Source organism: Salvia hispanica, chromosome 3, assembly GCF_029641045.1.
Source record: "Salvia hispanica isolate PSC_SH4W2 chromosome 3, Shi_PSC_v1, whole genome shotgun sequence".
Taxonomy (NCBI): Eukaryota; Viridiplantae; Streptophyta; class Magnoliopsida; order Lamiales; family Lamiaceae; genus Salvia; species Salvia hispanica.
The window spans coordinates 22,781,885-22,795,644 of NC_142694.1; the positions used below are offsets into that span (position 1 = coordinate 22,781,885).

Below are 13,760 nucleotides of genomic sequence, written 5' to 3' on the forward strand. Positions count from 1 at the left end.
CGGCGAATCCGAGAAGCCCTAGATTTGCGCCCAGATTTACCATATTTTGGAGATCTTTTCCTTCTACAACAAGGATTGGTTTTCCCCTATAAATAAGACCTCAAGCTTCATCAAAAAGAGAGAGCTTCTACGTGCAAAATACTTCATAGAGATCAAGAGCGTAGAGTACTTCACTTGTGCAAGGAGTTGGAGAAGGATTTCAAGAACATCAAGAACGACAAGGATTCAACCTACAGGTTTTATTTGCTTTAGTTTTATGTTCAAATTGTCTTCCCTTCAATCTATATTTTTAGCTTATTCAATTATGTGTAACTAAACTCATAGGATTCTAGGGATGTGTTAGTAACGACTTTGGTTATACAAATTCCTTTTTCTATTTAATATCCGTTATGTTTTTACTTTGTTTCTTCCTTAAGTAATCTTGATGCTGCATGATTGAGTGACACAATCGTGTATGATTTAATATAACTTGTTTCATAACTGTGACAGAGTTCTAGCGAGTTAGATCCACTTAGTAGACGCTACAGTTAGCTTCCTTTAAAACGGCACTGTTAATTGAGAGTGAGGACTTTTCAAGGGTCTTAGGAGATTTTTGGAGTTACATGTTAGGATTGACAACCCTAACTTTGTAATCAACGTTTCTATCGCATGAGCATAAGCTAGGTGACTCGTCCTTTCAAAGTATAAACTGTGCTAGGGTGTTGTAGTTGGAATTTTGTATAACCATAACTGTGAACGCACATCCCTGGGATTCCCTTATCTCTATCGTCTTTCTCCGTGTTTTATTTGCTCTTAGTTGTTCTATGCTTTTATTGTTTTTAGTTTTCAAAAGTTTTCCAAAAACCTTTTCGTTTTTCCAGATAGTAATTGAGTCTTAGTAGAGGATAGACACTTTGTGTTTGTCTTCCCCGTGTTCGATATCCGGTACTAACCTTTAGCTGTACTATATATACTCTGTATTGTTGCAGGTTTATTTAGTGCTAATAAAAAGTGCATATTCTTTGGGGACGGAAAGAGTAAATGAATTAGGGAAGAAGAAGAGAAGAAAAAGAGACAATGATTTTTATTTTTATAATATTATTTTTATAATATTATTATGTATGTCCAAAAATATGTAAATGTGTAATTTGGAGGGCCTTTTGGGATGAAAATTATTACCAGGTACCAAATATGTGATTTTTGGATATTAAAAATAATATAAAACAAAGATCAGATATTATTTTTGTGCAAAAGTGAAAGATTAGGTGATACTATTTATGCAGTTCACTCTTTTATCTATGTACTTAACACACCAAACAAATATTTCTTAAACTTCTTACTGAAAAAAAATATCCCAACTATGAAGGAATGAAGTGAGTACTTCCTCCGATCCACTCTAAATGAACAATTTTTCTTTTTGCGATGTCCCACTCTAAATAACACATTTCTAAAAATAAGAACCTTATTCTCTCCCTATCAACTCATAAAAAATAACACTATATAAAATTATGCGTCGAAACAAAAATGCTCCACATAGAATGGGACAGAGGGAATATTAGAGTATGATGAATTTATCTTTTATCTTTAAAAATTGGAAAAGTGAATTTGATTTCCTCCTATTAGACACAATTTTTAGTTATTTTATATTTCTCTCTCTTTGATGTTCAAACCTCTTGCGACTTGATAATAATAAGTGACGAGAACAACAAAAATTTTAATATATAAATAATAAAGTAAGAGAGAAAAGATAAAAATAAAAAAAAATGAAAAAAAAATTTCATAACTAAATATGACTATTTTTATGGGTTAGGCAAAGAGAAATTAAGTCTATTTCTCTCAGAGGGAGGGAGTATTGAATTTTCATCTAACCTCTTGTTGTTTAACTCGTCATATGTATATAAAAAAAATATGGAAGTAATTTGAAAAAGGACTAACGTCAAAGTGTACTAGAGAGAAAGAAATACTAAAAAATCCGAAAGTATTAGTACTATAAAATTTGTCTTTTCGATTAGGCATTAAATAGGAAAATGGGCGGCAAATAAATTGAGGAAAACAATTTTGTTACGCCATCTACAACTATTTATACTAAACTCAAACTCATTTTTTTGAGTTCTGTCATATTAAACAGTAATTTTACTTGAACCATTTATACCAAACTCAAATCCAAAAAATCTTACCTACATATTTATTATACATTAACCCCGCAATATTTTTTCAATAATTTTCCACACATAATTAAGTAATTTAACGCAATTATTTATATTTATACATTTCCATATATTAAATATACATTCAGTATATTTGTTTTTTTTAGTATTGAATATCGTAAATATTACACATTATACAAAAGAAATAATTAATACTTGAAAACCACCATTAAAACTAAAATAAATAGTAATAGTATATGAGTTTAAAAAATAATACATTAAAAAACTCATGCCCATTCAAATTGTTCAAATACTTAAATACATAAAATTAAACTAAGTATAGCCCATTAAATATATTAAACCTAAAATTTTCCCGTTTGTCTTCTTCGCGGGTGCGCAGTCATCTTCTTCCTCTTTCTCTCTTTTTTCATTTTGTTTCTCGGCTTCCATGTCTATCAACCACTCCTTGCCTCATTTCTGACACGGGATTTAATGGAGTACATAATTGGTAAAGCAAGTGAGATGTATACTGAAAACGTAATTGGAGCATTGTTAATGGAGAATGAGGCCCGCCTCATTAGAGAGAAATGAGTTACAAAAAATAAAAATGTGTTATTTTTATAGGACAAATGAAAATCAATTTGTATTTTTATGGGACAGATGGAGTATTTTACAGCGTAATATCAAGTTTTAGTCCTGTAATACTCCTTCAAAATAAGGACATTTTTCATTTTGGAATGTCCCATAAAAATATCTCCTTCTATTTTTGGTAATTTCTTTATCTCTAATAAGGTCGGCCCCATTCTCCACTGACAATATGATAATTACTTTTTCTTTCTAATTCTCTCTTACTTTACCAATTATTCGTTCTGTCCCAAATGTTCATATTTTTATGGGACGGGGGAAGTATTATGTTATGGTCGTTATCGTGTCGTGCCAAACTAATTTGTATAGTAACTTACTTACTAGCATTAAGGGTGTTGCGGACAATTTTCGATGTGACACGATAATCCGCACTAACACACACAAAATTAATGGACTGGGACACAATAATAACTCAACGATTTTGGGTTGAGTTAGGGTTTTGTCTTATTAGGTTGTGTCGATTGAGTTTACCCGATAACAACCCGATCCGCAAGGTTTGTCATTCCTAATCTAAAGTGAATGATTTAATTTTTACTAATAATACTCCAATCTTTCTTTCTCTTTCAGTCCTTTTCTCTTTTACTTTACTAATTTTGCATTGATTCTCATATTATTCACTACTAAGACTAATTTTCATGGACGAAGATAGTATAATTTATTCTCTTTGTAAAAGTAAACACAGTTGGTTCAAAGTTATTTCTTTATGAATAAATAAATTTAATATATCGTGTATATCATTACAATGATGTACTCGGATATATTTGAGGAATAAAAATTGAACCGAACAGGCCTGATTAGTCATCTAGAACAAAGACCAATTGGGACAACCCCAGTGGTTCTCACTAGGCCTGTCAAATTGGGTACCCGCGGATACCCGATCCGAAATTTTCGGGTACCCGATCCCAAAATTCCCAAAATTCAATACCCGATACCCGACCCAAATTTTATTTCGGGTACCCGGATACCCGACTCGGGTATCCAGTCCCGAAAAATCGGATATCCAGTCCCAATTGTGATTTTGATTTTTTTTTATTTTAAATTAACTATAAACTTTTAGAATTTATTTAATATTATTTAATTCAAATTTAATACAAAGTTGAAGTACTAATATTCAAGTAAAAATAACTACAAACTTTTAGAAATACAAAATTATTATAGTATTTCGAATTTAAGAGAAAATAACTACAAACTTTTAGGAATACAAAATTCTTATAGTAGTTCGAATTTAAAAGAAAATAACTACAAACTTTAAAAAATACAAAATTCATAAGTTATACATATTAACATCTTTCATCCATCCACAATAACTCAATAACCATCTAAATTCATAAGTTCAAACAATTCATAAATTCATAAGTTCAAATATTCATCCTTTATAAATATCACAATTGAATAATTTATAAGAATCAAGATCTAACAATAATATCATCAAAAAATTCAAAATTATATAAATCACAAGTCAATGAAATTAAAATGTAATTTAAAAAATTAAATTACATATCTTATATACTAACTATTAAGTATTAATTAAATTATAGCTAAGAAATTAAATTACATTTAATTATAATAAAAATATAATTTATTAATTTTAGAAAATAAATCGGATAATTCGGGTATACCTGATCAGATATCGGGTAACCCGATACCCGATAATCCAAAATTCTCACTATCCGATCCCGATCCGATACCCAAAAAATCGGGTTTTGGATATCCAATTATCCGACTTTTTCGGGTTTGGATATCGGGTATTGGCCCGATGTCCATTTTGACAGGCCTAGTTCCCACAAACCCAAATGAGATTAGGTTGAACCTGGTTAAAACCACTCAGTGTCAAAAACCTAAAAGAAAATAATTTTCCAAGAGTAAAAAAGGTTTACCTATTAATTTACAACTGTAACAATAAATTATAATCATGAGAAAAATGAATAAGAAGAAAAAATAGAAAAATAAGGGAACTAAAATCACAAAAATGATACCGAATGAATGGTGAATATTATTCACCTATCCTCTAAATGGATACGTCTGTGAATATAATTAACGAACAAAAATGGCTATTAGTTTTTTTTTTTTTAATGATAAAAATGGCATACAAAAAAGGGTAAAATTACCCAAATTTGATTATCCCTATATCCAGGGCCTAAATATTAACTAAGGACGGCAAATATGCGAACCCTAGCCGGTTGTCAGGATTCTGTCTTGGAAAGTAATCTGATTCCTTAAATTTTAAATTCCTGTGTTTGTTTCGGTTTTTAATCAAACTGGGAAAGTAATCAGAATCCGAGAACAAGGAAAGTTAGTACAACTTTCTAGGATTCTGAATCCTAACTTTTCTTAGGTATTCTTTTTCCCAGTTTTAGGATTCTTACATATTTCAGCAATATAATATAGTTTTTATTATCATCATTATTATTATTATTATTATTATTATTATTATTATTATTATTATCATCATCATCATCATCATCATCATCATCATCATCATCATCATCATCACATCATCATCATCATCATCATCATCATCATCATCATCATCATCATCATCATCATCATCATCATCATCATCATCATCATCATCATCATCATCATCATCATCATCATCATCATTAATTACAATATTTTCAAAATAATTTAAAATTATAAATCATATTTAATTTCACTATAATAAATAACTAGTATATTTTATAATAATTCATAATAGTACTTCATAATTAAAATATAATTATATAATATAAATTGTATAATAAATAATATTAATTATATTTTATAAATTACTTCCTCCGTCCCAGATTTGTAGTAACATTTTGCCATAAAAGTCCGTCCCACATTTGGAGTAACATTTAGAATTTACCATATTCGCACATAAAATTTTACCCCATTATTCACTAAAATTACACCCAAATGCCATTATTTATGTTAAAATAAATCAAAACAAAAATAAAAAACCAAATGTCAAAGAGGGACCCACCTTCAACCAACTCACTTCATTTATTACACACTTCATCATCTCACTTCATTTATTACCACTCTATCATCTCACTCCACCATCTCATTTCATTTATTACACACTCCATCTCTCACTTCATTAATCACACACTCTACCAATTCATTAAAACCCGTGCCATAACTAAATGTTACTACAAATGTGGGACGGAGGGAGTAATAATTAATCAATAAAGTCATAGTGAAATTTTAATTTATAAAATTTATTCAATTATAATATCCATAAATAATATAATTATAATATAATAATTATTATATCTATTATTATAATAAATGAGTATAATACTCCATGTAACTATAATTATAGTTATATTATTATATATTATGATGGATAATCCATATTTAAACTCGTAATAATAAATATAATTATATAATAATTATTATTTATAATTAATAATATATTAAAAAATTTACAATATTATTCTTTTTTATAAATAAAAAAATAATAAGTATATTTTTAGTTTGGTGTTTAAATTAAATATAAATTTATAATCTTGATATTTTCCAAACACGGGAAAGTAAAGTTACTAGGAATTATATTCCCGGGATTCACCTTCCTAGTAATCATTTTCCTTGCCAACTTTACTTTCCCGCCAACCAAACATGGTCTAAACGTCCATGATTCCATGAACTATTTTCGTAGTTCACTATTTTATTTACCTTTTGCAAGGCTTAAAGGAAATTTGAAAAATATAGACATGTTTTGATATTTTTCATTTTTCCAAATACTGTGTGACTGATGTTCTATCTAATTCATGGACCTGAAAGGTGCGAAATAAATTTTTGAGGGACTAATACTAAAGTACTCTGTACTATTTTTGTAATATAAATGGAGGTTATGTTCTTTAGCTTACACTTTAAAGTCAACTTCATAATTAATCCCTAAAAAAAATGAGATTTTGACCTTTTGGATCCCTAAAGTATAAAAAATCATGTTTTTGGGATTTGGATGAGAAGTAATTATGTTTATTATATCGGACTGATTAGTTTGCTCATGAGACTATAGATCAATGTTTTAAAAATCGGATTGATCGGCGAATCGACGAAGCTACTGGTTCATGGTTCAACCGGTCCAATCACTGGTCAAACCGTTTTACTGTTGCAAATACATATAATTGAGTATACAATATACAAAATATATTTAATTTACATATAATCAATAATATATAAAAAAATATTAACCTTATATTTCAGTTGTAATATAAATATTAAAATTTAGTAGTAAATGACTAAGTTTCATAAATATTTTTGTTGGTAAATAAAATTAAATATATGATTCATTACTTATTGTAGATAAAAAAATTTAATATTTTATATATAAATAGATAAATTTCATTGTAACTAAAAAAGTGTATTGAACGAAATATTTTATTATATTAAGTAATAATTAAACATAAATAATTAGTTATTTTATGTAAAAATATTAATATCAATGGTTAGTGTATATAAATTAAATAAATAGTACAAGAAAAATATTAATATTAAGTAATACTAATAAATTATATTTACATATAAAACATATTAAATTTATGTGTAATTACAAACTCATAAGTATATCGTAAAAATCTAATGATTATTAAAGCATAATTAAAACCGGAATATATTAAAATGAATTATTATTTTATGTGGATAAAAATATCATTTTTAGTGTATAAGAATAATTAATGTTCATATTATTTCAAAATTGTCATATGGTGGAGTGGTAAAAGTGTTAGTATATAGAGAAGAATGAGTTCAAGTCTGGCCAACAACAAATTTTAAAAAATTATTTTGTAAAGTAAGAAACCGGTTTCTGATTCACGATTGAACCGGTTGATTGTCCAGTCCGGTTTTTAAAACATTGTTATAGATGATGTATATTTTTTTTGTTCATTTACGTTATCATTTTCTGACTCAATCATAATTTAATTCATTTAAGTACTTAACAACTACTGACACTTAGATTAACGAATACATGACAAAATGCTTTCATATTTAATACTCCTCTACATATCATAATAAATGTCACATTTTCCTTTTTAGTTTATTCCATAAAAGAAGTAATATTTCTTTTTTTGGAAAGAGTTTCCTCATATTTATATAAATACACAATTTTCTTTCTCCACTTAACACATGATGCACTATTTATTAGCACTAAATATACCTGCAAGTATACAGGGTGGATCTAGTACAGCTAAAGGTGAGTACCGGGTTGTCGAACACGGGGAATAAGATCGCCAATTAGCTACCTTCTACTAAGCTTCTTTTACTATTTGGAGAACCAGAGAATTTGTGAAAACAATTAAATTGAAAACAGAAAGCGGATGACTGCAACACAAACTAGAGGTCGAATAAATGAGATAAGAGAATTTAAGGGATGTGCGTTCACAACTATGGTTATACAAATTCCAACTACAATACCCTAGCACAGTCTATACTTCGATAGGACGAGTCACATAAGTTCTGCCCATGCGGTACAAGCGTAGATTACTAACACTAGGGTTGTCCTTGAAAAGTCCTCACTCTCAATTAACAGTGTCGTTTTAAGGGAAGTTAATTGTTGTGTCTATTAAGTGGATCTAACTGCCAACCTCCTCTCACGATTATGTAGCAAGTTATAGCAGATCAGCATCGAATGTGTCACTCAAACATGCAGTATTACGGAACAACTTAAGGAAGAAACGAAGTATAAACAAAATGGATATTAAATAGAAAACGGAATTTATTTAAACCAAAAAGAGTTACTAACACATCCCTAGAATCCTATGAATTTAGTTACACATGATAGAATAATCTAAAAACATAATTTAAAGGGAAAAAAATGTAAACATAAGTACTAAAGTGATAAAACCCAAAGGTAGAATCCTGTAGCCTTGATCTTCACTTGACTTAGTCTCCAAACTCTTGCACAGTGATGAACTCTCAAATATTTTTGCTCTAGGGTTGTGAGGCAAACATATTTATCGTTCCAAATTAGTCCAGTGGCTACGAGATTCTCTCGAGCGATCGCTGCACACGTCCCAGCGGTTGCTGGGCGTCTTCAGACTTTTCAGCACAACTCTTCCGGAGCGGGCCGCTTCAAGCATAGCGGTCGCTGTGGGCCAGCGGTCGCTGCGACACACGCAGCAGGCCGCTGGGCGTCTTAAACGCGCTAGAATTCCATCTTCAACTTTTTCCTATCTTTTTGGCTCATACATGCATAATTCTCAAAAAACATGTCAAAATACCAAAATAGATAAAAATATGTGAAATATTGACATGAACTGCGATTTAGACACTAAAAGCAGACCAATTAAGGGCCCTAAAATAGTGCAAAATCCGAGCGTATCAACTGATGCACTATTTTTTAGCACTAAATAAACCTGCAAGTATACAGAGTATATATAGTATAGCCAAAGGTCAATACCGGATATCGAACACGGGGAAGGCAAACACAAAGTATCTATCCTCTACCAAGACTCAATTACTATCTGGAAAAGCAATAGGTTTTGCCACTCGGGCCATGAAACTGTATTATGACGGCTACAACGGCTGGTGGAGTTGACGGTGAACTATCCCGGGTGGAATTCTGAGGTATACAAGTGATCCTGACTCACGGAGAGGAACGAGAGGTATGGAGCTAGTCTCCGCTTTGGAATTAGAGCTTCCGAGAGCGGTTTCTAATTGTGACTTCTAAAATAAGTTGAGTCTCTCTTCATTCTTCATTCTTCATGTGACCTTCTATAGGTTGGCTTGCCCTAAAATTAGGGTTTTCCTTCCTTGTACAATGTCGCTTCTTAGCAATCCTCTTCTCTCCATCTCGAGCCTTTGGGCATGCATCCTAGTCAGTATTGCACCCTTCTAGCTTTCCTTTTCACATAACATTTTAAACCACCCTTATAGCGTCGTAATCATAATTTCAAATTATAAAAAGAGTTTTGAAAATAAAGCCCACGTCAAATGCTTAATCCAAAATTATATTCTTTCTCCTGCGATCACGATTCACTTGCGAGATATTACATTTGAATTTAAAAACACATAGATCAACACAAGGAATCAACAATAATTAAAATGCATGCATCCCTAGGCTTCGATTATTTTTATTGATAGGATTACAAATTTTCCAAATTAGAAACTTAGGTATTTCGATTAATTCCGGCCGCTCACGCCCCAAAATAATTATTTTAAAACAGCCCAATTCAACTACAATTGGTCCAAAGAATAAACACCAAAATTATCCAACAATGTAAACACTCAAGACAAGGCCCAAGACAGATTAAGTGTTGGCCCGAGAAGAAAGAAGAGAAAAAGTTCAAACAAATTAAGTGGCACTCCCTAATACACACGTATAGCCTCCAATTCCACGTAAAGTCAACACTCAAAACATTAAAGGGGTGAAATAAAAGAATCAAGTACTCCCTTCATCAACTCCACCGTGCACACACACACTCTCTCTCTACTGTAAAACTCCACCACGAACACCCAAATTTTCTCTTGTTTGCAACACTTAAAAGGAAGATTTCAGAGACGCGGACACACCAAATCCATCACACTCTCTCCCTCACTTCTCTCTCGGCAAGAACAAAACAAGATCCCAAACTTAAATGGAGAAATCCTTAAACCCATCGCCATCCAGCTATAGCACGGATCGAGCAGCTGCTGTCCGGCTTCAATTTGTAGCCCCGCACACCACCATCATTGCTCGGCACCGCAGCAGCCACTGTGTTGCCGCTCTGGCAGCCCCGTTTCCCCATTAAAGGTACGATCTTGATATATTTATGTCTGATTCTTAATCCAGGTTGCTTCGATTTAATAATTTAGTTGGGTATTATGTGAGATGCAAACGCATGAAAAGAAAAGAGAATTGGTTGCTGGGAGGTATATACCTTGAATAGATTTCGAAGGAACAAACGGTAACACCCTCTCTCAAGTTTGGTTCTCGGTTTTCTGACAGAGAGCTTCAATGAGCTGATATCAAAAACTTGTAGGTTAGAGAGGAGAGAAAAGTCGTTGAAAATTACCTTTAACTTGATTGGGTTTTGATAGGAAGAAATTTATTCTTGCAAGGAGCTTGAGTTTGATTGTGAACTTTGAACGTGGGACTGCAGGTTGTGTAGAAGCAGATATTGATAAGTAGCAAAACCATGTCGTCAAAGGAAGGGATAAATCTTAAGGATTTGTGAGGCAGATTACCTTGATTGAGTGGGAAAATATGAATAGTCACTGTTGTCGTCCTTGTGAGTTCTAGAGAGTGAATTTCAGATTGAGAGTTCTTGAGTTTTGGTGAGAGTGAAAAGTATGAGCAGCGGCTGTGTTTGATTTAGGGTAGCAGGATGAATAAATTGGTATGTAAAAATAGAATGAATCGAAGTTGAAAAACGTGATTAGGGTGTTACAAATTTGGGTGATTGATTGCACAATCAATCTAGAATTAATTGTAATTGATTGATTTTATTTGGGACTTGAGTTGCAGATTACATATGGGAGGAGAAAACGCATTAGAAGAAAGAGGATAAATCTTTGTAGATTTTCATTTATTTATTTTTCCACACATTCAAGTAAAGTCTTTCCGCTCAAGAAAAAGATTCCATAATTTAATTTAATTAATTTGGGCTCAAAACCCATGTATTTTATTTAAACTGTGAGGTCCACAATTTATATTTCACAAGATTTGTTTTGTTTTATTAATTTATTCTATTGTACCCAACACGAAATCGCGTCCAATAAATATTCCTCAGAAAAGGAACTATTTAAATTCAATTGAGGTTTCTCCGTCATAATTTCGAACTCATACAACATGTTATTAACTATTCAAATAACAAATAATTCACCAAACACCATTTATTTAATATGTAATGTCACGTAATAAACGAAGTTGACTCAGTCAATGCACAGTCAAAACCCAAAATCAAATTAGGTCACAAGAATATCAAATAATCATTTCACTCGTCATTTAATCCACATATTTCAAGGAATAAATCCAAAAAATTCTGGGTTCGAAAATTAAGGTTTAAAAAGTGGGGCGTTACATCGGCCTTGGACACCACTTTAGATTCATAATTGTGTCATACGAAGCGGCCACACTTCACATTTTCATAGGTGATTCTTAATTGAGTATCTTGCCATACTCGATCTCAGTGAGAACTCAATCTCCTCGAGATCTTTAGGAGTCATTAAAAGTCATAGACTTAGCCTCACCACTAGGAAAGTTTTTCAACACTCTATTGCTCTCTAGGGAATAGATGTGGATAAGTGTTTCACACGAACTCTCATAGCTTAGTTTTCTCATTGAACCAAGTTCTTGAGATCTCTAGTCATCAACACTATGATAATTCTTTAGTTTGTGGATTTCAAACTCATTCCCTCTAGCAGTTTATTTATTTGATCACGGTTTACCTCTTTGGTTATCGAATCCGCTAGATTATGATTATCTAATGACTTCACATAGTCAATTGTAATCACCCTTGTTGTGATCAAATGTCTCACAGTATTATGTCATCGATAAATATGTCATGACTTACCGTTATTGAATCCATTGTTTGCTCTGGCTTAGACTAACATGGAATAAGGAAATTCTTAAGTCATTTGGCTTCTTCATGATGCACTTTTTATTAGCACTAAATAAACCTGCTAGTATACAGAGTATATATAGTATAGCTAAAGGTCAGTACCGGATATCGAACACGAGGAAGGCAAACACAAAATGTCTATACTAAGACTCAATTACTATCTGGAAAAGCAAATAGGTTTTGAAAAACTTTTGAAAACTAGAAACAATAAAAAGTATATAACAACTAAAAGCAAATAAAACACGGAGATAAGCGATAGAGATAAGAAAATCCCAGGGATGTGCGTTCACAGTTATGGTTATACAAATTCCAACTACAATACCCTAGCATAGTTTATACTTTGAAAGGACGAGTCACCTAGCTTATGCTCATGCGATACAAACGTTGATTACAAAATTAGGGTTGTCAATCCTAACACGTAACTCCAAAAAGCTCCTAAGACCCTTGAAAAGTCCTCACTCTCAATTAACAGTGCCATTTTAGGGGAAGCTAACTGTAGCGTCTACTAAGTGAATCTAACTCGCTAGAACTCTGTCACATTTATGAAGCAAGTTATATTAAATCATACAAGATTGTGTCACTCAATCATGCAGCATCAGAACTACTAAGGGCAGAAACAAAGTAAAAACAAAACGGATATTAAATAGAAAAAGGAATTTGTATAACCAAAGTCGTTACTAACACATCCCTAGAATCCTATGAGTTTAATTACACATAATTGAATAAGCTAAAAACATAGATTGAAGGGAAGACAATTTGAACATAAAACTAAAGCAAATAAAACCCGTAGGTTGAATCCTTGTCGTTCTTGATGTTCTTGAAATCCTTCTCCAACTCCTTGCACAAGTGAAGTACTCTAGCTCTTGATCTCTATGAATTATTTTGCAAGTAGAAGCTCTCTTATTTGATGAAGCTTGAGGTCTTAGGGGAAAGCCAATCCTTTTTGTAGAAGGAAAAGATCTCCAAAATATGGTAAATCTAGGCGCAACTCTAGGGCTTCTCAGATTCGCCGTCTTTGTCACCGCACCTTGGCCGGTGGTCGCCGCGTTAGACTCCAGAGAGTCTGTTCCCTTGGCGGCGAACCACCACACGACTTTCGGCGGTCGCCGGACGAGACTTCTCTCCCAAGCGTATTTTTCCGAGGCGGACCGATGCATTGATCTGCCCGCCGGGCGCCGGCGGTCGCCGCACACATCCGCAGCGGTCGCCGGTCGCCGTCTGACTCCAGATTTCCAAACTTTGCGTTTTGGCTCCCTTTTTCGGCTTAATTATGCACGTTTCTCACAAAACACGTCAAAATACCAAAATAGACAATATATGCAAATAATGGACGTGTAGAGTGACTTTGACATAAAAAACGGACCAAATAATGGCCTTAAAATAGTGCAAAATCTGAGCGTATCAACTCCCCCAAACTTGCATTTTTGTTTGTCCTCGAACAAAACAATAAAGACACAAAAAT

General features: G+C 32.3%; 2 long non-coding RNA genes across 2 annotated transcripts; one reads left to right on the forward strand and one right to left on the reverse strand.

Annotated features, from left to right (window-relative positions):
- Window positions 1–8,454: 8,454 nt before the first annotated feature.
- LOC125211523 (uncharacterized) lies at window positions 8,455–11,059 on the reverse strand. Its single transcript, XR_007174531.2, has 3 exons — window positions 10,923–11,059; window positions 10,751–10,831; window positions 8,455–10,676 (listed from the first exon to the last, which is right to left on the reverse strand). It is a non-coding gene; the product is annotated as an uncharacterized LOC125211523 (long non-coding RNA).
- LOC125211522 (uncharacterized) lies at window positions 10,350–11,190 on the forward strand. The gene is made up of 2 exons (XR_007174530.1): window positions 10,350–10,488; window positions 10,838–11,190. It is a non-coding gene; the product is annotated as an uncharacterized LOC125211522 (long non-coding RNA).
- Window positions 11,191–13,760: the final 2,570 nt, after the last annotated feature.